General features: G+C 38.8%; 1 pseudogene; it reads left to right on the top strand.

Annotated features, from left to right (window-relative positions):
- LOC126076757 (cytosolic beta-glucosidase-like) overlaps window positions 1–26,475 on the top strand; it is a 176,466-nt pseudogene that overhangs the window by 49,800 nt on the left and 100,191 nt on the right.

The following is a 26,475-nucleotide window of genomic DNA, read 5'->3' as shown; positions in this document are numbered from 1 at the left end:
GTATATTTAAAAACTAAGTTATGAGATGCTTAATATTGTATTTTTACACAAATAATGTGTGCCTTCTACATTTGTTTGCCAACTGCTCCTCCCCACCTTGAAGTATTTTTGTAAGCACTTGCTATGCCAAATTCTTTTACATGTTGCTCTAAAAAAAATTAGTACAGCTCACTTACGAATATACCTCGTGGGGGGAAGGAACAGTTGGCAAGCAAACATAGACGCATGCATTATTGTGTAAAAATACAGTAGTTCATGATTATTATATAGTTTTCAGGATAATTTATGATTATTATATAGTTTTGATGTATTGTAACTCTTATTTGTATTATAATATTACTATTTGTCCCTTTTAAATGCTCTCCATGTATTCATCTTCTATTATTTTTTATAATGTGTTTTTGTTGTTGAGAATATACACACACCAGCAAATTATACACCAATTCAACAGTTTCTGCATGACATTCTGTAAGGTGTTCAGCCATTCGCACCCTCTTTTTCTGAATTGTTCCTCTCCCATTAGCATAAACTCTCTGCCCCCTAAGGTTCCTGTCTAATCTTTTGAGTTGCTGTTGTCAATTTGATCCCATATAGACAGATCTTAAAGAGCATGATACTCAAGGCAGGCATTCTTTACTGGTTAAGCTAAACTACTGCTTGCCTTTAAAAAGATTTCAGGGGATATTTCTGGCTTGAGGTTTAAGGTTTGAAGGTTATCTCAGGTCAATAATTTTGGTGGTTTATCCAGCCTCCATGGTGCTAGAAATTCTGGATTCCATGAGAATTTGATATTCTGGTCTGCATTTTCTCCCTTTTAATAGGATTATTTTATAGAATCATTGATCAAAATGTTCAGTAATGGTAGCCGGGCACCATCCAGCTCTTCTGGTCTCCTGGCAAAGGAGCAGTTATTCATGGAGGAAATTAGCCACACATTGCATTTCCTCTTCCTACTCCTGAAATTGCAAAACCTTCTTTACTTTTATTAGTATTATATTGTAAATCTTTTTCCTCTTAACCTTTGTTCAAACAGGAATATTTTAAACATATTTATAATATATTTAAACATTTTAATAATATTCATAATGTATTTATATTACTAATATATTTAAACATTTTTCTGCCATATTATTTTGTATTTGTAATGCTATTGTTTCTCCCCCCCCCCCTTTCCAACACTTCTGCCTTTTTCCCCCTTATTAAATGTTTCTTTAACCCTCTTTCCATCTAGTACAGTGTTGCCCAGTAGAAGTGTTATTGACATTTGGGGTGGCAATTCCGTTGGTTGTTATGTGGCTGCTCTGTACTCAGCAGGGCCTTATTCCGGGTCCTGAAGCTAAATGTCACTACCACCCTCAATCACTGGAACTTCCAAAAGCATTCTTGCACATTTTTATATGCCCCCTTGAGGTGTCATACAACTCCCCATTCCCAACTGCAAATCAGCGCTCATTAGCTTGGGACCTAGTCTTACAACTTCTTTTTTTTTGTGTGGTTCACTCATTCCACTTCTTCTTTATGTTCCCAAGACCAGTAACCAGTTGTAGTCGAGTCTACCAGACACATGATGACCCCTTCTGCTTCAGAGTAGAACTATGCTCCATAGGGCTTTCACTGTGCATTTTGGGAAGTAGATGGCGAGGCCATTCTTCCAAAGCACCTCTGAGTGTGTTCAAACAGCCAGCCTTTTGGTTAGCTGCTGAGTGCTTAACCGTTTGTACCACCCAGGGACTCCTATATTCCCCAGAGTCCATGACTTTTGACTCTTTAGCTAGAGCCTCCTAGTATTTATGTCCATGGCTCTGGATAGCACAGATATACAGCTATTATTTGATTTTTTAGTTGGAAATATAACATAGTGACTTTCTATTATGTAAGATGAGATTTTTTTTTTTTTTAGTATGCTTGCACTGTCATATCACAAGGCAATCTTTTTCTTCTTCATTTTTCCAGTTTGCTTATTTAACACATTTTGTTTAAATTGTTATTCAGTTTTTCCATCATTGTTTTATGTAAATATGATGAATGCCTGGCTACAAAATGCCCTATGATTACCTTTCTTTTCTTGTACAATTTTTGTTTTGCCTTGGAGTTAATACTGATCTTTGCTATTGTTGTGGCTAGCTTCATTTTCTATGATCCTTTCACTAATTCATTCCCAAACTGGCTGCCAGAAATGTAAATTTTCTCTCTATATGTTCAGGTACATCAGATACGTGATCAGTTTCTTCTTCTTTTTCTTTGAACAGCCCTTCTAGAACCCTCTGCTCTCCTGTGACACGGTAGTGAACGGTGTTACCGTGTGGTATCGTGGTTTTTCTTGTCACTCTGGGGCTCTTGTCCCTTCTGGGTTAACTTCAGGCACAGAGGAGCGCCTGTATGTCAGCAAGTCTTTGCTCACCACAACTCCAAGTTTCACACAGAGTCATGCAATGGATGTTAATTGTAAAAATAAACACATGTTGTCTTCTGAAAGCATACCAGATTATAGCTTATACCGGCAGTTACTTGGATTTTAACCACTTTTCATTTTTTTGAAGCCCTGGTGGCTCAACATTTAAGCCCTCAGCTGCTAACTGAAAGATTGGTGGTTTGAACCCATCAAGCAGAACCACGGGAGAAAGACCTGGCAATCTACTTCGGTAAAGACTACAGCCTAGGAAACACTATAAGATAGTTCTGCTCTGTCACATGGGGTCACAATGAGTCAGTATCGACTCAATGGCACCCAGCAATAACTTCACCTCTCAAATAAAGAATTTACAAAAACATGGGAGCATGAATATAATTTCTGTGCATCCCTGTGAAGCAATGAGACAGAAACCATCAACATTACTACTTTAAAAAAAATATATGCAAAAAAGCATTCTACTCAGCATGTACTATTTCCATACCATACACTGCTCTTGCTACTGAGGGGCACAGATAAGTGAATAAAACATGGATCCTGCCCTGACAGAAGTCAAAGTGAAAGGAGGCCGAAGATATTTTCAAAAAGACGCTAACATTATGTGCTATTGGTACAGTGGGTACAACAGAGGAGGTTGTGATTCTGGTGGGGAGTCAGAGAATACTTCCGAGAAGTGGAGATGTGGTGATGTCATTTTGGGTTTTGAAGGAAGAGTGCACATGCTCACACAGTTATTTATTTTTTTACTTGACATGATTTCCTTTGTGCAGAGGGTTGAGGTCAATATAGGTCTCTGTATTCTCAAAGGGGAGTCCTTGGGTGGCTCAGATGGTTAAGGAACTCAGCTGCTAACTGAAAGGTTGGCTCTACCCATAGGCACCTTGGAAGAAAGGCCTAGTGATCTACTTCCAAAAAATTAGCCATAGAAAACCCAAAGGAGCACAGTTCTTCTCTGACACACCTGGGGCCTCCATGAGTCAGAGCTGATTTGAGGGCAACTGATACTCTCAAAGGAGATTATAAGGGCAAAAGTGAAATTGACACAACACCATTTATAATGATGGCTTCTAAATCAGAAACCTAAGGGCCCCACAGACCAAGTCATGCAAGCCAAGAAACTACAAGCCAAGACACCAAATCTGCAAATATTCTAACTTAGAGTATTTTTCACATGTGCACTCTGGTGTCAGGAGCAGGCTACAGAGAGAAGAAAAATAAAACTTGTCTCTTTTTGTGCAAAGTAGTAAATGACCTTTCCGTTGAGGAGGGGAAAAAACAAATACTTGCTGAGCACATCCGTTCTGCCACATACTTTTGCTTTGGCTCTTTTGGAATTTACTGAAACTCTATGAAATAGATACTGGCCTCCCACTTCCCAAACAGAGAAGTCAGATGGTTCGTCAGGGATAGAGCCAGGATTTAAACTTGTGTATGACTGGCTGTCAAGTCCATGCTCTTCCCGTTGTATTTTACAGCCTTGGAAGTCATTGATACTCAGGTTTGTTGGTAATATTAATATTTTATACTTTTGTAGGCATCCTTTCTATGTCCTTATGGGATGACAATTTTTATTTCTTATACAACAACAACAGCATCCTTTCTATGTCCTCATGGGTTGACAATTTCAGAGACAATTTTTATTTCTTATAAATTACTAAAAAATAAGGTACAGGATCTTACTTTTTCTTGCCAAAAATATTGCAGCAACCTGCTAACTGGTCTTTGGGCCACTAGTGCCTTCTTTCTTTCTTCAGTTTAACCTCAGCACTGCCACTGAATTACACACTTGCTCTTTCCCTTACTGGCTCCACTCTGAGACCTCTTATTCATCTTTTAGCACCAGCTTTAAAATGTTTTCTCTTGCCTAAGTCTATCTGATTCCCAGTGACAGAGGCAGCTGTTAGGGACTTGCTTCTTGATTCTCCCATAGCGTTTTTACATGACCTTAATGCAATTCTTAAGGTGCCCTGGTGGCACAATGGTTTAGTGCTCAATTGCTAATCGAAGGGTTGGAGGTTCAACCCACCAAGCTGTTCCACGAAAGACATGGCAATCTGCTTCCGTAAAGATTACAGCCTAGGAAACCTGATGGGGCAGTTCTACTATGTCACCTGGGGTCGCTATGATTTGAAATCGACTCCACGGCTCCTAACAACGGTAGAATTCGTAATGAAATTACAAATTTGTCTGCTTTCAACTAGATGCTGCAATGTTCAAAGGATAGTGGCTATGCAATAATTCCTTATAAAATGTATATATGTTGAACGAAACATTAAAAATAATTCATAAAGATTTCATTTTGTCCAAGACTTATGTAAGTTGTAAGTAATCGACTTAAAGGAGTTAAATTTGTTGGTATCAATAAGGGCTGGTATCATGTTTTGATATTCGCAATTATTAGCTGTGTGATCTTAGGAAAGTTATTTAATCTGTATCAGCCATAGTTTCCTTCTAATTAGGAATAATAAAGCATATTGTTTTAGGATTATTGAGGAGAAAAAAAATGGAATGGTTGATGTGAACTGATGGAATAGGACTGATACAGAGCTAATGTGCTGTAATTGGCCCTTGCCGTGAATCACAAAGGAAACCCTGGTGGCATAGTGGTTAAGTGCTATGGCTACTAACCAAGAGGTCAGCAGTTCGAATACACCAGGCACTCTTTGGAAACTCTATCGGGCAGTTCTATTCTGTCTTATAGGGTCACTATGAGTCGGAATCGACTCGACGGCAGTGGGTTTAGTTTTTGGTTTATGAATCATGAAATATATTTTAATATTAGTTTTGCTAAATAAATAATAGATAAAATAGTATTTATAACTTATGTATATCATTAAAGAAATCCGCATACTCACCACACTTCCAGGACCTTGGCAGCCCTCAGGCACTGCTCTCTAGTATTGTCTCTCTATCCCTCTGCCCAGTATCGGTGGTTTAGTGGTAGAATTCTTGCCTTCCATGTGGGGGACCCAGGTTTGATTCCTGGCCAGTGCAGCTAATCTGCAGCCACTGCCCTTCTGTCATTGGCGGCTTGTGTGTTTTTATGACGTTGAACCAGTTTCAGTGGAGATTCCCGATGAAGATGAACTAGGAAGAAAGGCCTGGTGAAAGTCCTGTGAGCTACTTTTGAAAACCAGCCAATGAAGGCCTTATGAATCCCAGTGGTCTGACCCCCAAGCAGTCACGGGGATGGTACAGGACCAGGCAGCATTTCACTGCATTGTGCGCGCAGTTGCCATAGTTGGGGGCTGACCTCACGGTAGCTGACGATAAGAACAATGATCCGCCCAGAGGTGTACACAAAATGAATTTTGCATTTATCATTTCCTTACTTTTCTTTATGGTTTTACCGTAAGTTATTGTATCACTAAACAATTTATTATTTAGTTTCACGTGTTTTGGATATTATGCAAGTATATAATGTGCATTTTTTCATAAGTTGCTTTTTCCCTCTCAATATTCTAATTGGAAGACTTATGCATGTTGATGTGTACAGACGCAGTGTATTCATTCTTACTCCTGATTTCATTGTATGACTGTAGTAAAACCAAAACCAAACCCATTGGTGTTGAGTTGATTCCAACTCATAGCAACCCTATAGGACAGAGTAGGGTTTCCCAGGAGCAGTTGGTGGATTCAAACTGCCAACATTTTGGCTAGCAGCCGAGCTCTTAACCACTGGACCTTTATTCATTCTCTTGACAAAGGAAATTTGGGTTGTTTCCAGAGTTTTCTTGCTTGCAATCATAGCTATGCATGTCTCCTGGTTCACATTTTTGGAGATGGTATATATGGTGGTATGTGAATTGCTGGGTTTTGGTATATGTGCTTCTTCAACTTTAATAGATATTTCCATATTACTTTCCCACAAGCATTGTTTAAGCATTCTTGCTGTGTGACAATCTCTCCAATGCTTGGTATTGCCCAGCTTTTTAATGTGTGCCAACTGTGTGGGCATAAAATGGTATCTCATTGTGGATTTCACTTGCATTTTCCAGATTTTTAAGGATCTTGTACATTTAAAAATATGTTTACTAACCATTTGTGTTTCCCCTTCTGTGAAGGAACTGTTTGCATCTTTTGTTAATTTTTCTGTATGCTTGCTGGCTTCTTAATAGAAGTGTCCAAATATAATTGTGAAACTTTCTGTTCTTGCACTTATATTAGTTTTTGTTTAATGTATTTTGAGGCACTGTTTTTGGGTGCATAACCACTTAGGATTCTTATGTCATTTTGACTCCTTTGATATTATGAAATGACTTTATACCTGGGAATATTCTTTGTTCTGGAATCTACTTTGTCTGATATTAGTATACCTACTTTAGGTTTCTTTGATTATTAAAATATGGTATATCTTTTTCATCCTGTCACTTTTAACCTTCTTGTGTTTTCATTTTTAATGTAGGTTTCTTATAGGCTATATATAGTTCATTCTTGTGTTTTTATCCAATCTGATAATCTCTGCCTTTTAATTGGGGTGTTTAGACCATTTACATTTAATAATATTATTGGTATGGTTGGGTTTAAATTTACCATCTTGCTATTTGTTTTCTATATGTCCTATCTGTCCTTTATTCCCTTTTCTTTCTTTTTCTTCTTCTTTTCTGATTATTTTTTATGATTTCCTTATACAGTCTTGCTTTTTAGCTATAACTCCCTGCTTTGTTATTTTAGTGTGTGCTTTAAGTTTAAAGTAGATCTCTTTAACTGGTCATAGTCTGCCTTCAAGTGCCACTTCATGTATAAAATAAGAACCTTACAACAGTATGCTTCCATTTCTCCCCTCCTGGCCTTTGTGCCAGTGTTGCCATACATTTTATGTCTTCATATGTTATAATCTCTACATTGCTATTGTTTTTCTTTAAATAGTCAATTATGTTTTAAAGATGTTTAAATAATAAGAAAAAGAACATGTATTTACACCTCTAGTTATCATTTCCTATGATTTTCATTCATTTGCATAGATCCGTATTTCCATCTGTTATCCATTTCCTTCTCCCGAAGGGCTTTCTTTGTTTCTTGATCTGCTGCTCATGAATACTTTCACCTTTGTGCATTTGAAAACTCTTCATTTTACTTTCTTTTAAATTTTTATTTATTTTGTTGCTGTTGAGAATATACGCAGGAAAACATATACCAATTCAACAGTTTCTACATGTACAATTCAGTGACATTGGCTCTTTGAGTTGTGCAATCATTCTCACCCTTCTTTTCTGAGTTGTTTCTCCCCCATTAACAAAAACTCATTGTCCTCTAAGGTTCCTATCTAATCTTTTAAGTTGCCGTTGTCAATTTGATCCCACATAGATAGTTCTTAAAAGAGCATAATGCTCAAGGCAGACATTTTTTACTTGTTAAGCTAAACTACTGTTTGGTTTTAAGAAGACTTCTGGGGATATTTTTGGTTTAAGGTTTAAAGATTATCTCAGGGCAATAGTTTCAGGGGTTCATCCAGACTCCATGGCTCCAAAAAGTCTGGTTTTCATGAGAATTTGTATTCTGTTCTGCATTTTCACCCCTTTTGATCAGGATTCTTTTGTCAAATCTTTGATCAAAATGTTCGGTAATGGTAGTCAGGCACCATCCAGTTCTTCTGGTCTCATGGCAAAGGAGGCAGTTGTTCATTGAGGCAATTAGCTACATATTGCATATCCTCCTCCTACTCCTGATTCTCCTTCTTCCTCTGTTGCACCAGGCAAATAGAGACCAATTGTGCCTTGGATGGCCAATTACAAGCTTTTAAAACCTCAGGCACTACACAATGAACTAGAGGTAGAACAGAAGCACTAAACACATTATTAGGCCAATTACCTGGGATGTCCCATGAAACCATGACCTTAAACTTCCAAACAAAGAAGCCAAATCCCATGAGGTTTATGGTTTTTCAGAAGCAGCCCCTGCAGCTACTCTTCTTCTTTTCTCCTGATTTTTGTTGTAAATACATAAATGGTGGAGCAGTGGTTAAGAATTCAGTCTGCTAACCAGAAGGCTGACAGTTTGAATCCACCAATTGCTCCTTGGAAACCCTATGGGGCAGTTCTACTCAGTCCTGTAGGGTTGCCATGAGTCAGAATCAACTTAATGGTTTGTTTTTTTTTTTTTTAGTTTTGTAAATACATCTATCACACATCTTTTGCTAGGTCAACTTTTTACAGGTGTGCAACTTATTGACAGCAACTACATTAATCTGCTATTAATCCCATCCATGGTATTATACATTTCATTTCTCTCCCTAACATGTTCATCTTTCCTCTAGCTTTTAGAATATATGGAATGCAGGCATATAACTGTTCAAGTGCTCTTGTTTGCTAATTCTAACATTTGCATCAGTTTTAATCATTCAATTTTTTTTCTCATTGTGAGTCACATTTTTCTGCTTCTTTGCATGCCTGGTAATTTTTTATTAAATGAAGACGTCGTTAATTTTACCTTTTGGGTATTTTAGTATTCTTATAATTCTTGAATTTTGTTCTGGGATGCAGTTACCTAGAAGAAGTTTGATGTTTGAAGTTTGAAGTTTTGCTTTTAAAATTTGTTAGGCAGGACCAGATGTGCAGCTTATTATTCCCCACTATGGAGGCAAGACTCCTCTGATTATTTTATCCACTGCTCCATGAGTTATGCATTTTTTTGTGTGCAACTGGTTGGAATAGGAACTATTTATGGCTCTATGTGAGTGCTGAGTACTGTGCCTTCTAATGTTTTTTGGTGATTATTTCCTCAGGCTTGGGTAATTTCTTCACATGTATACATTGACCAGAATTCTGCTGTACGATCAGGTAGGGCCTTCTGCAGTCTCTGGATTTCTCTGTCTGTGGAACTCTGTCCTCTCTGGCACTCTGCCTAGAGAATTCTAGCTCCTTTAGTCTCCCTAGATTCTCAGCTTTAACTCCTCCATCATGAAGCAGCAGGCTTTGCTTAGTTCCTCCTCCCTCTGCTTTGGCCTGGAAACTCCACCAAGATAATAGCATGGGCAATTGTAGGACTCATCTCATTTGTTTCCTGTCTCTCCGGGATCACTGTCCTTTGTTACCTGATGCCCAATTGTCTTGAACTTAATTGTGCCATATATCTTGTTTAGTTTTTTGTTGTTTTATGTGGGAGGGTAATCTAGTCCCTATTAATCCATCTTGGGTGCAGAAGAAGTCATAATTTAAAAAAATGATTTGTAGGAGTTCTTTATATATTCTGAATAAAAATTCTTTATTAGTCATATATATTGCAAATATATTCTCCTAGTTTATGCCTTGTATTTTTACTTTCTTACTGACTTCTTTTTATGAAGAAAATTACTTGATGTGGTTGCATTTATGAATTCTCCCTCCTTGGTCTAAGATTTTTGTGTTTTCAAATATATAATTTCCTAATCTGAGATAACAAAAAATACTGTTCTGTGTCATGTTCTAAAAGTTTTATAGTTTTCCTATTTACATTCAAGTATTTAAACCACCTGTTTTCTGTGCATACTGTGTGGTAGGCATCTAATGTCATTGTTAAAACTATGAATTTGTACCAGCACTGTTTATTGGAAAATACCTCTTTTCTCCACTGACTGGAATGTCACCTCGTTCTGTATATTGGGTTTCCACATATGCATGAGTGTTATCCTGGGACTTCTATTACATTCCATTGTTCTATTTATGTAGTCATGTGCCAATACCATGCTATCTTGTTTATAATAACTCTATAACTTGGTATCTCTTAAGACATGTTTCATATTATTTTCTTCGGAGGTCTTAACTAATCTTGCCCCCATGCTATTTCATATAACGTGTAGAATCAACCTATCAAGTTCCTCAAAAAACACTGTTAGGGTTGTTTGGAATTGCATAGGATCTATAGATCAATTTTAGGAAATTTGACATCTTGGTAACATGGAATTTTCTATTCATAAACACCGTATTTCTTCACTTATTTAGATCTTCATGAAAGAAAATTTCTCTCATTATCTTTCAACAAATTTAATAAACAAAGATGTTATACTTCACTTATTGTATATACTTTTAGTTATTTTATATTTTTGTTATAATAAATCTTCTATTTTCTAACTATTACCATGTATAGGAATGCATTTTGTTTTCTACCTTATTCTGTATCAAGCAAATTTGCTAAGCTAACTCTTACTAATTCTCAGAATTTCTCTTTATATTCTTGGAATTTTTACATATACAATCTTACTGTCAGTAAATATGATCAAGCTGAAAGAACTGAAGAAAAAATTCAAGCCTCAAGTTGCAATAGTGAAGGATTCCATGGGGAAAATATTAAATGATGCAGGAAGCATCAAAAGAAGATGGAAGGAATGCACAGAGTCATTATACCAAAAAGAATTAGTCAATATTCAACCATTTCAAGAGGTGGCATATGATCAGGAACCGATGGTACTGAAGGAAGAAGTCCAAGCTGCTCTGAAGGCATTGGCAAAAAACAAGGCTTCAGGAATTGATGGAGTATCAGTTGAGATGTTTCAACAAACAGATGCAGCACTGGAGGTGCTCACTCATCTATGCCAAGAAATATGGAAGACAGCTTCCTGGCCAACTGACTGGAAGAGATCCATATTTATGCCTATTCCCAAGAAAGGTGATCCAACCAAATGTGGAAATTATGGAACAATGTCGTTAATATCACACACAAGCAAAATTTTGCTGAAGATCATTTAAAAGCGGCTGCAGCAGTATATCAACAGGGAAGTGCCAAAAATTCAGGCTGGTTTCAGAAGAGGACATGGAACCAGGGATATCATTGCTGATGTCAGATGGATCCTGGCTGAAAGCAGAGAATACCAGAAGGATGTTTACCTGTGTTTTATTGACTATGCAAAGGCATTCGACTGTGTGGATCATAACAAACTATGCATAACACTGCAAAGAATGGGCATTCCAGAACATTTAATTGTGCTCATGAGGAACCTTTACATAGATCAAGAGGCACTTGTTAGGACAGAACAAGGGGATACTGATTGGTTTAAAGTCAGGAAAGGTGTGCGTCAAGGTTGTATTCTTTCACCATACGTATTTAACCTGTGTGCTGCACAAATAATCCAAGAAGCTGGACTATATGAAGAAGAACGGGGCATCAGGATTGGAGGAAGACTCGTTAACAAGCCTGCGTTATGCAGATGACACAACCTTGCTTGCTGAAAGTGAAGAGGACCTGAAGCACTTACTGATGAAGATCAAAGACCACAGCCTTCAGTATGGATTACACCTCAACATAAAGAAAACAAAAATCCTCACAACTGGACCAATGAGCAACATCATGATAAACGGAGAAAAGATTGAAGTTGTCAAGGATTTCATTTTACTTGGATCCACAATCAACAGCCATGGAACCAGCAGTCAAGAAATCAAAAGACGCATTACATTGGGCAAATCTGCTGCAAAGGACCTCTTCAAAGTGTTGAAGAGTGAAGATGTCACCCTGAAGACTAAGGTGCGCCTGACCCAAGCCATGGTATTTTCAATCACATCATACTCATGTGAAAGCTGGACAATGAATAAGGAAGACCGAAGAATAGTTGACACCTTTGAATTGTGGTGTTGGCAAAGAGTGTTGAATATGCCATGGACTCCCAAAAGAACGAACAAATCTGTCTTGGAAGAAGTGCGGCCAGAATGCTCCTTAGAAGCAAGGATGGTGAGACTACATCTTACGTACTTTGGACATGTTATCAGGAGGAATCAGTCTCTGGAGAAGGACATCATGCTTGGCAGAGTACAGGGTCAGTGGAAAAGAGGAAGACCCTCAATGAGGCGGATTGACACAGTGGCTGCAACAATGAGCTCAAGCATAACAACGATGGTAAGCATGGTGCAGGACCGGGCAGTGTTTCGTTCTGTTGTGCATAGGGTCGCTATGAGTCGGAACCGACTCGACAGCACCTAACAACAACAAAAATTGTTAGGTTATTTGATATTATGTTATTTATTGTCTCAGTGCACCCCTGACTAAAACCGGACTTCTCATATGACATCGAAAAGAATTGATAGTAGCAGTTATCTTTGACATTGTCCTGATCTTAAAATAAATTATTTTTATTATGTTGGTTTTTGGTAGATATTGGTTATCATGGTGATATTTATCCTCCAGGAATATGCAAAGAAAGGGCTTAGGAGAGGAAACTTTTTGAGAGCTTGAACATCTAATTATACCTTTCGCTGTTACACTTAATGAATGGTTTGAGGACTGAACTGTGGTTACATTTACTGAGGAGTAATTCCCCACTTCTAACGAAATTTGAGTCAGCTAGTTTCTTTGTTGTTTCTTTCTGAATAGGGTTTGTTTCTTGTTTATTCTTACACAAGCCATGTAGTCCTTGAAGAGCCAGCTTTATATGAGCGTTTCCATTGAGGCTCCCTGTTTTGGGGGAGCCTCAGGCTTTGTTTCTTTTCCCCCTTGTCCCACGAACCCATTAAAACGGAAGTTTAGATCACCGGTGCATGGCAGATGATCTTAGGACAAACACTTCCTTCTGTACTCACTTAAGCCTCTGGGTTACTCTCTCAGTTTATTTTTGGCTTATCTAACTTCCTGCAGGATTAGTAATGTAATAAAAAAGTATTTTCTGTATGTTATCCAGCAATGTTGGTTGTTTCCAAAAGGAGGATGGCTCAGGGTATACAGTCCACTTGGAAATGGTCATCTCATTGCATCAGAAAGAGTAGTTATACTTTTAGAATATAAGCATGATTGCTCCTAGAGAAAATTTCTAATGAACAAATGAGTTATTGATATGATTTATTCAGCTAGACTTACATTAATGTACTAACGAGTACTGGTCACTGTATATCAATTCATTTATTTTCCATTCAGAACCTAGCTTCTCATAGAAACAATACTGTTAAGATATGTTTTGTCTTACTAGCTTAAGTGGAGGATGAGTTACTCCTCATAAGTAAATTTTCCTGGTAGCTGAGACTTAACATCTTAAAATTGTCAGGACTTGTTTTATTCACTTTATATGGAATGCTTTCTAAGATGTATAAATTTTGTATTGCATTTCTTAGCCTTTATGGAGTAGCCTGGGCACTCATTGACTCTTCATTGACCAGAGTCATTATTACTCAGACCAACCTGATCCAGTGGGAGGACTTGGAATTTAATATCAGACAGATCTAGATACAAACCTTGGCTTTGCTACCTACTAATAGTGTGATGTTAGACAAGGTGTATCTATCAGTGATGTGATGAGGCTTGTACTAGATCATGAAAGCCTATTGTTAAATTTTGACTAATTTTGTGAGCTGATTTTTAACACATCCATTATTAAAAAGTAAATTATTTAAACTTATAATTAAATAAATTATATTAAAAGCAAAGGTAGTAAATCCTCAGACATCATTACTTCCTAATTATGTTACCACATTTTACTATTATCTATTCCCTTGAAGTTATCTAGATTTCTCGAATCAGTATATGCATTACCCACTGCCGTTGAGTCAATTCCGACTCATAGCAACCCTATAGGACAGAGTGGAACTGCCCCATAGAGTTTCCAAGGAGCGCCTTTCGCTGTTACACTTAATGAATGGTTTGAGGACTGAACTGTGGTTACATTTGGATTAGAACTGCCAACTTTTCGGTTTTCAGACATAGCTCTTAACCATGACACCACCAGGGTTTCCTGAATCAGTATAGTAGAAATAATATACGACGGTGAGCTACTGAGCATCTGTTCCTAATTTTACCTTCAGTGATGTCACACTGGTTGCTTGAAATTGGCCATGGTGGGAGTATTTACACCACAGAAATTGACAAGTACTACAAATAAGCTTTGGTATATCATTTTGTTGGTTGTATAGACCTAAGAAAGTGATAGAGAAAATGATAATAATGTACATTAAGCTAAAAATGTGTCATGATTATGGTTGTTACATTGTAAATAGCACAAAACATTGAGGAATATTCTTACGGCGTGTGAAGATGATTATTTAATTCAGCTAAGAAGTAACATACCATTGATGAACAAGTGCAGTTCTGATACATCTCCATTGTTTCACTTTCATCTTACCTGTTAATGTAAGCAAAAATATTAACTAAGATTTATGTCAGAACTGCACGCATTTGTCAGTTGCAACCATAGCAGCTGGCTATCGATAAAGCGTTTGGCAAAAAAAAAAAAAAAAAAAAAAAAGCGTTCTATGAGAAACAAGAGGCTATGTGGGATTTACAGTAAAGAATGTTGTGTATTTTACTATTATTTGTAAAATAAGGAGCCCTAGTTGCAGAGGAGCCCTGGTGGCATGGTGGTTAAGAGCTTGGCTGCTAACCAAAATGTTGGCAGTTCGAATCCACCAGCCGCGCCTTGGAAACCCTATGGGGCAGTTTACTCTGTTGTATAGGGTTGCTATGAGTTGGAATTGACTGGACAGCAACAGGTTTTTTTTTTTTTTTTTTTAGTAGCACAGTAGTTTAGTGCTTGATCGCTAACCAAAATGTTAGTAGTTTGAACTCACTGGTCGTTCCACGGGAGAAAGATGTGGCAGTCTGCTTCCATAAAGATTTACAGCCTTGGAAACCCTATGGGGCAATTCTACTCCATCCTGTAGGGCTGCTATGAGTCAGAACTGACTCAACAGCAGTGCTTTTTTTTTTTTTTACTTTGTAAAATAATGTACTATAAATTCTTTATATCAGTAAGATTTATAAGCATACACACATATAAATGCATAATCTCTCTGAGATTATGCTGCCTCATTAATTAAATCAATGATAAGATAATTAAAGTTTTTATTCGAAACTAAGCACACCGTACTCGAACAAAATTATATTTTAGTGTTTATAACTATCTGATTCCAAGTTTGAATACCAGCATTCCTTTTCACCCTACCGCTTTAAATCCCATATATAGACTTGACTGGAGAACTACTGGAATGTATAAAACTATTTGCCTCTGTATTACAAGGGTCCATTAATAGTCATTGCTCCTTTGTACAGGCATTTAGTCTCCTACCTTGATACCAACTATCATTTTTATTTTTGTCAGATTTCCTCCTCTGGTAGTATCTCCTATCTCCCCATCTCCCTTCTGATAACCTTTTATTGCATGCTGCCTTTTTGCTGGATTAGAAGCTATACATAAACCTGTTAGAAAAGGCGCACAAAATACAAGTAAATATTTACTTGTATTGTGAAAGGAGGACCTGAAAGACCTTATAATTGCTTTAGTCTCCTTTACTCTGGTTGCAGCCTCTTTTCTTGTAGAAAAATTATTCTGAAATATTTCAAGCATATCAAAAGGATCCTGAATAATATAGCAAATAGCCCCCCAATGTTCCCTCCACCCAACTTAAGAAATGAAATTTAACAGATACAACCAAAGGTCCCCTTCCCAGGCTCTGCTTTCCTTCTTTCTCCCCAGAGGCAACGGTTAGCCTGAATTTATAATTTTCAGGCATGCTTTTATACTTTTACCTCCTATATATGTTGCTGTTGTTGTTAGCTGCTGTCGAGTGGGCCTCAACTCACAGCGGTTCCATGTACAATAGAATGAACCACTGTCCAGACTTGCACCATTTCCATGATCAGTTATGATCTATTGTCCATGGAGTAGTCGTGAGTTGGGGTCCCACTTGACAGCAACTAGCAACGACATTTGTTGCATTAACAGAGGTCTGAATGAATGAATTTAGGATACTAATATCATATCAATAATGTTGGAAACCAGTACTCTCCTTTCAAATGATTGACTGGACCATCTCAGGCCCCATTATCAGATAACAGGAAAATAGGGTTCAAGTATAGAGTGTCAGAGATAAGATCCCAAGACACTCTCACACACAACAAGGACAAGTCATGTTGTCAGTCATGGCCCAGGGAATGTTCACAAGGAGGAGTTGTTTTCAACTCAAGATATTCATAAGCTGGGGCCTGCCTCTGTTTACCAGAGGGGAGATCTTCAGATAATGAACCATGAAAGCCTGCTATGCGGCAGACTGTGCAATAATTTTTCATTTGTCACCAGTCAGCTTCAGGGATCAAGGACAGCTAAACACATAACCCACTCATGCATGTTGTTTTAAAGGCATATTTTGAAGTTATAAATACGGTACATTGAGTTAATGAGGTATGTTCTTTTGGTGACAAATATTTACATTCCACATGTGTCTCCTGATATCAGGAGCGTAACCATTTCATTTTCTTCTTTTTCTCAGGAGGCTGGGATGCAGATGGAAAAGGCCCTTGTGTCTGGGACACATTCACCCATCAGGGAGGAGAGAGAGTTTTCAAGAACCAGACTGGCGATGTAGCTTGTGGCAGCTACACTCTGTGGGAGGAAGATTTGAAATGTATCAAACAGCTTGGATTGACTCATTACCGCTTCTCTCTTTCCTGGTCACGTCTGTTACCTGATGGGACGACAGGTTTCATCAACCAGAAAGGCAAGTGTTTCTTAAAAATAGAAGGTTGCAGCTTTAATTCAAGGTTATTGCTGCAGTCTGGCGTAATTAATCCAGTGTGCTATTCAGCAGTGTAGCTTCGAAATGGTAAGTTTTTAGTGATTACGAGATAAATTTTTTGAAATGGGTTTACATTAGCCTTCTCAATAATATTCTAGTTTCCCTGAACTGCTGAGATCTTCATGAGGTGGGGCAGGGGGGAGGGTAATAGTTGTGTGAGATGGTGGAATAATAATTTTGTTTATATAAGATAGTAAATCTGAAGGCGAATCTCCAAAAGTTGTTATGTTAAATTATTTTCAGAGGTATGAAGCTGTGATGAGTTATCAAAAGCCCTGCAGAACTTGAGATAATTCTGAACATTTCCACTGGAGCTGAATTAGTGGAACTAATTAACCAGCACAGTGGTTTGCAGGAAAGCCCCTGGAGTTCACTTACTTGGGATTAAGTGCTTGAATGCTAACTGAAAGTTGGAAGGTTTGAGTCTACCTAGAGGCACTCTGAAGGAAAGGCCTGGTGACCTCCTTCTGAAAACTCAGCCTTTGAAAACCCTATGGGGCAGAGTTCTGCTCTGACATACATGGGCTTGTCATGAGTTGAAGTTGACTTGATGACAGTTGGTTTGGTACATCACTTACTATCTGTGTAAACATCCCTTGGGTACCTTCAATACCTCAGTTTCCACGTGTAGAACCTACTTCCCTGTGTAGAACTACTGACGTAGTACCCATTTCAGAAGATCATTGGAAAATTAGATAAAATAATCTTTGTAAAGCACTTAATATGTTGGATGAAATATAACAAGCATTCAGTAAATGTTAGCTATTACTCTTATTATGCCTTGTCATTAAAAAGACACTGACACATTGAAGAAGCCCTGGTGGTACAGTGGTTAAGATCAGCAGTTCAAAGCCACCAGCAGTTCCCTAGATGAATGACTGAATTGGCTAAATGGCAACAGGTTTTTTGGGCTGATGATATTAGAGAAAATGTGTAAAATGGCTCCTCAGTAGCAGTCATTCAATGTGTCAGCCAAGCCAAGACAGTTGCCATTGAGTTGATTCTGACCCACAGTGACTCTATAAGACAGAGTAGAACTGCCCTATGGGGTTTCCAAGGAACAGCTGGTGGATTTGAACTCTCCATTTTTTGGTTAGCAGCCAAGCTCTAAACCACTGCACCATCAGGGCACCATCATTCAAGAAGGTATAATTATCAGATTTTACAGAGATACAGTTCCAAGTCTACATCATTTGGTAAACGATGGGTCTGAAATTTAAACCTAAGATCTAACTAGCTCCTTTGACACAACAGGGGTTGGCAAACTATGACCTGAGGGCCAAACTGGGCCTACTGTGTATTTTTATAAACAAAGTTTTATTGGAACACAGTCATGTCCATTTGTTGAAATATTATCTGTGGCTCCTTTCCTGCTACAGGAACCCTTGTGGCCCAGTAGTTAAGAGCTACAGCTGCAAGCCAAAAGGTTCAAGTCTACCAGCTGCTCCTAGGAAACCCTATGGGGCAGTTCTACTCTGTCCTGTAGGGTCACTATGAGTTGAAATCCACTCGACAGCAGTGGGTTTGGTTTTATGGATTTCTCCTGCTACAAGGGCAGAAATGAGAAGTTGGAACAGAGACTGTATGGCCCACATAGCCCAAAATATTTACCAGCTGGTCTCTTACAGGAAATGTTTGTTGATCCTGTACTACAACGTAAAACAAGCAAACCAGTTGATGTCAAGTAGATTCTGACTCGAGTATTGCAGAGTAATCCCTGAATCCGCTCTCCTCTTTGCTTCCTACCTTTAATTGGTTGTCAAATATAGTTCATTCTACTTACACCTCTTCAGCATCTCCCCTCCTAGCCATCCTTTCTGCCCTTGCCCTAGTTTAGGTGTTCAACATTCTCACCGAAGACTTTTTGATATACCCTTGACAAGTCTACCTACTTTCACTCTCCTTCTGTCTTTCAATCCCTTCAACAAAGTGCTGTCACAGCAATTTTTCTAAAGTTTGGCCCAAATCATGTTGGCTTGGATCATCTCCTGCTAAAAACGAAGCAATATAAAAAAAATTTAGTTGTCCCCTAGACTCAATAGAGTCCACATTCCTTCATGTATCATTCCAGGTTCTACTTTGACTTAGTCTTATCTCTGAAGCTTAACAGACTGAAATTCCCACATTCATATTCTCCATGCAATTCTCCAAGCATCTAACCCCCTTCCTATTAAATATACCATGCAATTTTCTAGCTTTGTGGGGATTTGCTTAAGCTCCTCCTCTCAGCTGGAATGGCCTTTTTTAAACCCCCAAACATACCTGCTAATGGCCAAGCCTCATGTCAAGGCCTAGTTCAAATGTCTTCTTTAAAGTCACCATCTGTTCTTAGCCAGAGGGGATCTCTTTTTCTATTCCCATGGCATTTTATAAACTTCTTAGAGCATTACTCACATTTGTCATTGTTACTGTTATTATAGCACCTGTTAGATTGTGAGTGCCTTGAGTTTAATTCAGACGAAGACACATGTCTTGAATGTCTGCCATGTGTTAGGGGCTGTGCTGGGTACATAAGAGAAGCCATCAAATTGCTCACTGTTTAATGGACAGAAAAGTCTGTCTCCCACCTACTGTCTTTTTGTCATACAGAAGTGACTTGCATATTGCTATGATGCTGGAAGCTAAGCCACTAGTATTTCAAATACCAGCAGGGTCACACATGGTAGACAGATTTCAGTGGAGCTTCTAGACTAAAACAGGCTAGGACAGAAGGGCTGTGATCTACTTTCAAAAATTAGCCAGGGAGAGTCTATGTGTCACAACAGAATGCTGTCCGATACAGTGCTGGAAGATGAGCTCCCTATGTTGGAAGGCACTCAAAATGAACAGTGGTCATAACAATGAACTCTAGCATACCAACGATTGTGAAGATGCCACAAGACTGGCGATTTGTTCTGTTGTACACAGGTCACCATGAGTCAGAGCTGACTTGACAGCAACTAACAACAACAGCAACAATTTTGTTCACCCTCGCATTCTACTCCAGTTCCTTGTAGGGAGGAACTCAGTAAACATTTACTGAATTTTAATTTAATTACTTTAATAACAATAATAAAAAATCACTTTAAGAATAGCAATAGTTGTCTTTTATTGAGCGTGTACTATGTGCAGCAGACTGTGCCAAGTATTCCACCTGCTTTTGCTGATGTGAGCCCTCTGACTGAGGAGCTTTTCTAAACTGAGGGAATAACGGTAGCCTGACATGGAGCTGGGTGTAAATTTGCCAAGACCTCCATTTTTTTTTATTTTAGTCTGAGTTCAACCTAGGTCTGTTGGACAACAGAGACCTAGTATCTAGTGTAGTGCTCATTTACAACCTTGCCAAACTACTTATGTGTTCTGTGCAACAATTTTCCTGGTGGTGAAATGAAGTGAAGGCACTATATTGCTAGAACTCTTTCCACTGTTTTATTCCATGACTCTAGGAGCTTGGAATTTTCACTGAGCTTTCACTTGGATGGTAAGCAACACAAAACAAACAAAAAACCACTAGTACATGACACCACCACAACCACCAGTTGGCACTGAGTCGGTTCCAACCTGTGGTGACCCCATAGGTATTGGAGTAGAACTGTGCTCCACAGAGTTTTCAATGCCTGGCTTTTCAGAAGTAGATCATCAAGCCATCCTTCTGAGGTGTCTCTGGGTGGACTTGAACCTCCAACCTTTTGGCATTAAGCATCTGCCCCAACCAGGGATTCCCAGATAGAGGTTCACAACCCCTTTTCTTAAAATTCTAAAATCCAAAAAGCTCTGGAGAGTGAGAGCTTTTCTTTTTTGGAAATTTAGTTCTAAAACTAACTTGGCAGCAAAAGCTGACTTGAATTAATGTAAAAGTTCTTTATAATTTCAGATTATTTCACCTGGGTGAGAATATTTATATATTTTACTGCAGAAATATTAATGTGTCGGATTAATGGACACTAACCCAGACTCGCCAGGAGTGTTAATGTGTGGGATATGCTTTGTAACCTTTCTGAAATCCAAAAATTCTGAACACATCTGACCCCAGCATTTTCAGATAAGAGATCATGAACCTGTACCAATATATTAACATATCAAGCTTTGTAAAAGCACCTGAAAACATACAGAAGTTCATGGAGGCATGTTGTAAATCAGCAATCGGAGAGAAGGAGGTGGGAAAACTGGGTGGAGGGGTGGGGAGGATGGTGGGACTGGAGTCACTGGAGCCACCGGACAGGTGGTGCAATCGCTCGTGCAGATATTATGCGGAGATCACAAGCCCCCAGCGCTTAGCTTTTTGTGTTTGGTCTCAGCTTTTGCAACACCATTAACTGCTGCTGCTGTGGAGTCAGTTCTGACTCATGGTGGCTCCATGTGTGTCAGGTAGAACTGGGCTCTGTAGGGTTTTCAATGGCTGTGATCTTTCAGAAGGAGACCTCTGGGACTTTCTTCAGAGACGTCTCTGCGTGGATTTGAACCACCAACCTTTCTGTTAGTAGCGGAGTGCATAACCATTTGTGCCACCCAGGGACTCCTTGTAAAGCCATAGCTGATTAATATTATAGACTTTTTTTTCCCTGAACCAGAGGGCATTGGAGGTGCTTCCAGGAGGCAGAATTTCAACAAGCAGTTGCTCGTTCCTGTGCAATGACCTGTTAAAGCATTGGAACTGTTTTAACTCAGAAAGGCCATCATTGGTTTTTTTTTCCTTTTAAACAGTTTCTCAAAGAATTAGAAAACCCCTGCCATTATCCTTTCCAAAGAATTCCTTTTTTTGCGTGTGTTTGACTACCTATTTTAAAGGTTGATTATAGGACATTTGGAAACTTTAAAATCCTATGTTCTTAAACTTGGAAGACTGTTTTACAAAAAGGAATTGTTACAGAGCTTTTCTCTTTTAAATGTCAAGTTTTCAAAGCTTAATGAGAAGAGATTGAGCTGGTAACTGGAATCACATATTCCTGTATTTCTCTGCTCTTCTGGTGCATTTTAATATCTGCCACAAATGCAAATTTCAGGTGATTAGTAGGCGATCCACGCATGGGAGGTTAAAAAAAAAAAAAAGGAATGTTCATGCAGAATTTTGTCTTTTTCACCTTATTATTTAAAGCTATGAGTACACTTAGTAGGAATAGCTGTTACGCCACTGGGGAAACAAACATTGATTAGTCTATTACTCCACGTTGGGCAGTATGGTTGGCGGAGTAATGATTTTCCAAAGACAACTAAGTTCTCATCCCCAGAACCCGTGAAGATGTTACTATACATGGTAAAATGTGACTAAGTTAAGGATTTTGAGATTGGGAGATTATCCTGAATTATCAGGTGGGCCTGGTGTAATCACAGGGCCCTTATGAGAAGGAGGTAGGAGAGTCCGTCAGGGTGAAACACTGTAAGGACTGAAGCAGATGTCAGAGAGAAGAGAAGATGCTATGCTGCTGCCTTTGAAGATGGAGGATGGGGCATGAGCCAAGAGATACAGGCAGCCTCTAGAAGCTGGAAATGGCAAGGAAACAGATTTTCCCCGACAGCCTCTAGAAGGAACCCAGGCCAGGCGACACTTTGATTTTAACCCAAATGAGAACCATTTTCTACCTCTGACTTCCAGAACTTTAAGATAATAAATTTGTGTTGTTTTAGGCCACTAAGTTTGTGGTCATTTGTTACAACAGCAATAGGGAACTAATACAGGCAGTGTGGCAAGAGAGCCTAGGGCAATTCAAGAAATTGGGGATGCAAGCTTAGAGAGGAGTGAACCTAGAGGAAAATCCTGAGTTATTATATGCTTGACGCATGGTAAGCATGCAATCAAAATTAATCCTACGTTACGATATTTAAAGTTTGACTGAGGAGAATTCCATTTCAGTTGTTTTTTGGGCTGAAGATATCATCTTTGCAAGTTCTAACCGCTTTCTCTTCTATGGAATTTTCCACATTTCTTTGCTCTTTATAACTCTGCTCCATTGGAGGCCTAGGGCTGATTAGATGAGGAAATGACACAAGTCTTAAGGTTCTCTAGAGAAACAGAACCAATGATATATGTGTATATATAGAGAGAGAGGGTGTGAGAGAGAGATTTACTTCAAGAGATTGGCTCACACAATTATGGGGGCTGGCAAGTGCAAAATCCACAGGTCAGGTAGCAGGCTGGAGACTTCTACAGGCTTGCATTCCAAGATCCATAGGTCAGGCAATGGAAAGAGTATAGAGTAGAGAAAGAGAGAGAGTGAGTTTTGCCAAAATATCTATTTATATTCTGGAGGCAGACAGCAGACTACACCCTAAGGAACTCCCCTTTCAACTGATTGGTTGATTACGTTGCATTGCACTGGATTATGGAAAGTGACTACATTACGTTGCACTAGATTACATTATGGAATAGCAACTAGTCTATTGTTTGGCCAAACTACTGGGAACTATAGCCTAGCCAAATTGACACATAAAAATAACTATCACAACACCTTTTTCTGTAATATATACCTTTTTTGATCTCATTATAAAATATGAACTTGGCCAGTGGTCTTCCTCTCTCAGGGATGTTTGAAATTGAGGTGCTGTGAAGCTGAGTTGATTGGTGGCTGGCACTAGAGCTATGAGGTAGCTTTGGTGAATGGAATAGCCATTTTGAGGCCATGGTAAATTGGGTGTGTAAAGAAAGCTGATTCAAAAGGAAGAGAGGAATGGAACTGACATGTAGAGAGAAGCAGAGGTGAGAGAGAACAGTCTCCCCTGAGAAGCAAAGATTATCTCAGCTTCCAGCTTCAATTCCCATGAGTTCCAGCTGCAATTATGTTCTATCATTGGGTATCTGATATCTCTCTATCATTCAAATAATGCCCACCCCACCCCACACTTACCACCTACCTCCCTCAATGCCACTTTTATACTTGAGTTAATTTGAGTGAGTGTCTGTTTTCTATAGTCAGAAGGTCCCTAACTCAAACATACTTCATGCTTTCAAAGAGAAAATAGAAGAAAAGTGCTTAGATTAAAACAGAGACTACAGTGACTATAGATGAAGCCTAGGGAAGTTGTAATCCTAAAGGTAATCAGTTCTTCCCTAAATTCCCAGAAGCAGAACAGGGTCCAATGACCTCTCCAAGTTTCATGATCCCTGTAATGGTAGCAGGTGATCCTATAAAAATATGTATTTATTCAGAGAATTAGTTATCACTGAATTGTACCAATCTGATAAACAGGGCTAAATAACCCTTTAATAATTTCTTGCCATTCAACACAACTCTATTGAGGTGGCACTCTTAATATTCCCATTTTAGAGATGAGGAAACTTGTGCATAGAGAGGCCGAATGACTTGTCTATGATCCTCTGCCTGAGGTGTCTGGCTCTGGAGCTCTGCTCTTAAAAACCTAACTCAACTGCCTCATGGGAAAGTTTCTTTACAGCAATGAATACAATTTACTTGCAAGAGGTAAAATGTTCATTGCCACAGTGGTTAACAGCTTGGCTACTAACCAAAAGGTCAGCAGTTGGAATCCACCAACTGCTCCTTGGAAACTCTGTGGGGCAGTTCTACTCTATCCTATAGGCCTATAGTGTTGCTATGAGTCAGAATCAACTCATAGGCAATAGTCAGAATCAACTCGTAGGCAATGTTTTTTTTTTTTTTTTCCTCCACGCATGCTCTGTTCCTCTGACTGGGCTGTTAAGTACCTAAAAAGGTTCTACTAAAAATGTTTTTATCTTCAAAACAATGAAGGATTGCCATGTTGTTTGAATTACATTGACTGGGGCTCATTAATGATTGTATCATATCTAATGATGCTTCTTAGAGGTAAACCATTGATTCCACCAAAAAGAAGAAAACAAAACAACAAACAAACAAACTGAAATGGATCCGTAATCATGAACCAGCTCCAAAGCGGGTGATCTTTAAGGCTATTGAAAGAGCCAACACGTTTCTGGTTCTGAAACATTAGTAAACACGAGAAGTTGTGAGTCATAGTGCAAACAGCTCAGTCTTTGTAGTAAGGCAGACCTGAGTTTAAATGTTGGCTGTGCCATTTGACAACATTGTGACTTTAGGTATGGTACTCACTCCCTGTGAATATCAATTTCCTCTTATGTTCAGTGGGATTAATAATGCCGACCTCTTAGGCTTAGGAGTCCCTGGGTGACACAAACAGCTAAGTGCTTGGCTACAATCTGGAAGGCTGGCAGTTCAAATCCACCCAGAGGCACCTTGGAAGAAAGGCCTAGTGATCAACTTCCAAAAGGTCACAGCTGTTGAAAACCCTATGGAGCACAGTTCTACTCTGACACACGTGATGTCATCATGAGTCGCAACAGACTTAATGGCAACTGTTCGCCCCCCCGTCCCAACCCTTAGGGTTAAATGTGTGACATATGGTACATATGAGTACAGTAAAGCAAAGCTGATGTTATTTTTACATTCAAAGCCATACTCTTCTTTATGAGAAAGTGAGTATACAAGTGAACAATGGTCAGACCATAAACATGACAGTAAATGTTTGACCCAAACCTTAGGGTTAAATAAGATGTGTGACATATGGTACATATGAGTACAGTAAAGCAAAGCTGACATTATTTTTACATTCAAAGCCATACTCTTCTTTGTGAGAGAGGGAATATACAAATGAACAATGGTCAGACCATACATGACAATAAATGTTTGACCCAAGGAAGAGTGAAGGGAGCTAAACCAGAATGTCTGCAGCAATCAACCCGCAGCATCTAGAACTTGGTCAAGGACTGCCAACACCTCTATTTTTTGCCCTGCTTCCAGCTCAGGACCAATCAGAGAAGGCCAGATATGCTGTCCAAACCAATCACGTAGAATGCTCTGCTCATTAGCCTGCCTCTGGGTTTCCCATGCCGGTAGCCTCCAATCAGGGCATACCTGAAACCTTCCCTTTATTCCATTATAAAGCTTTCCTGCCCCTCCGCCTGCTTTGCATATCTGCCAAATGCAAGTTGGTAGTGACTGACTTGCCATAGCAAACTCTGAAAAAATAAGCCTCTGTTCACATTTGAGCCATGTATCTTCATCTATTTTGGTCTTTTGCACAGTTGTTTCTCCTTTCTCTCTTCCAGGATTATTGTTTCCTCATGGCCTTATGTAGGTAATTTATATTCATCTCTTAAATATCAGCTTAGATGTCACTAATAATAGCAATAATAATAATTATTACAAGACTGATAGCTAATGTGTACTGAGACCTTACCATATGCTAAGAAGTGTTCCGGGCATGTTCCATTTATTACTCATGAAACTTTCACAATAACTCATTGAAGTAGGATTCTATTGTTATCCATAAAGGGAAGGAAAATTCTGAGATATAAGTAGTTCACACAAGGTCACTGAGCTAGTAGGTGAAGTAGTTGGGATAGAAATTTAGGTAGCTGGGAGCCATAGCCCACTCTTGAAGTCATTTTGGTACGTTGCTTTCAGAATATTTTCTCAAATGCACCAAGTATAGGATAAGTACTTCTTATCACGTACTTCCATAGCACTCTACTCTACCTTTACTAGTATTTCTGTACTATAGTTGTTTATGTATTTATGCATAGTCCCAACTAAAATTTAAGCTCCTTGAAGTCAAGGACAGTGTATACCTTGTTTATATTTGTATGTTCAGCATCTAATAGGTTCTCTATAA

This window comes from Elephas maximus, chromosome 5 (assembly GCF_024166365.1).
Source record: "Elephas maximus indicus isolate mEleMax1 chromosome 5, mEleMax1 primary haplotype, whole genome shotgun sequence".
Classification (NCBI taxonomy): Eukaryota; Metazoa; Chordata; class Mammalia; order Proboscidea; family Elephantidae; genus Elephas; species Elephas maximus.
Note: the sequence above shows the minus strand (reverse complement) of the source record. Positions and strands in the feature narration are given on the sequence as shown.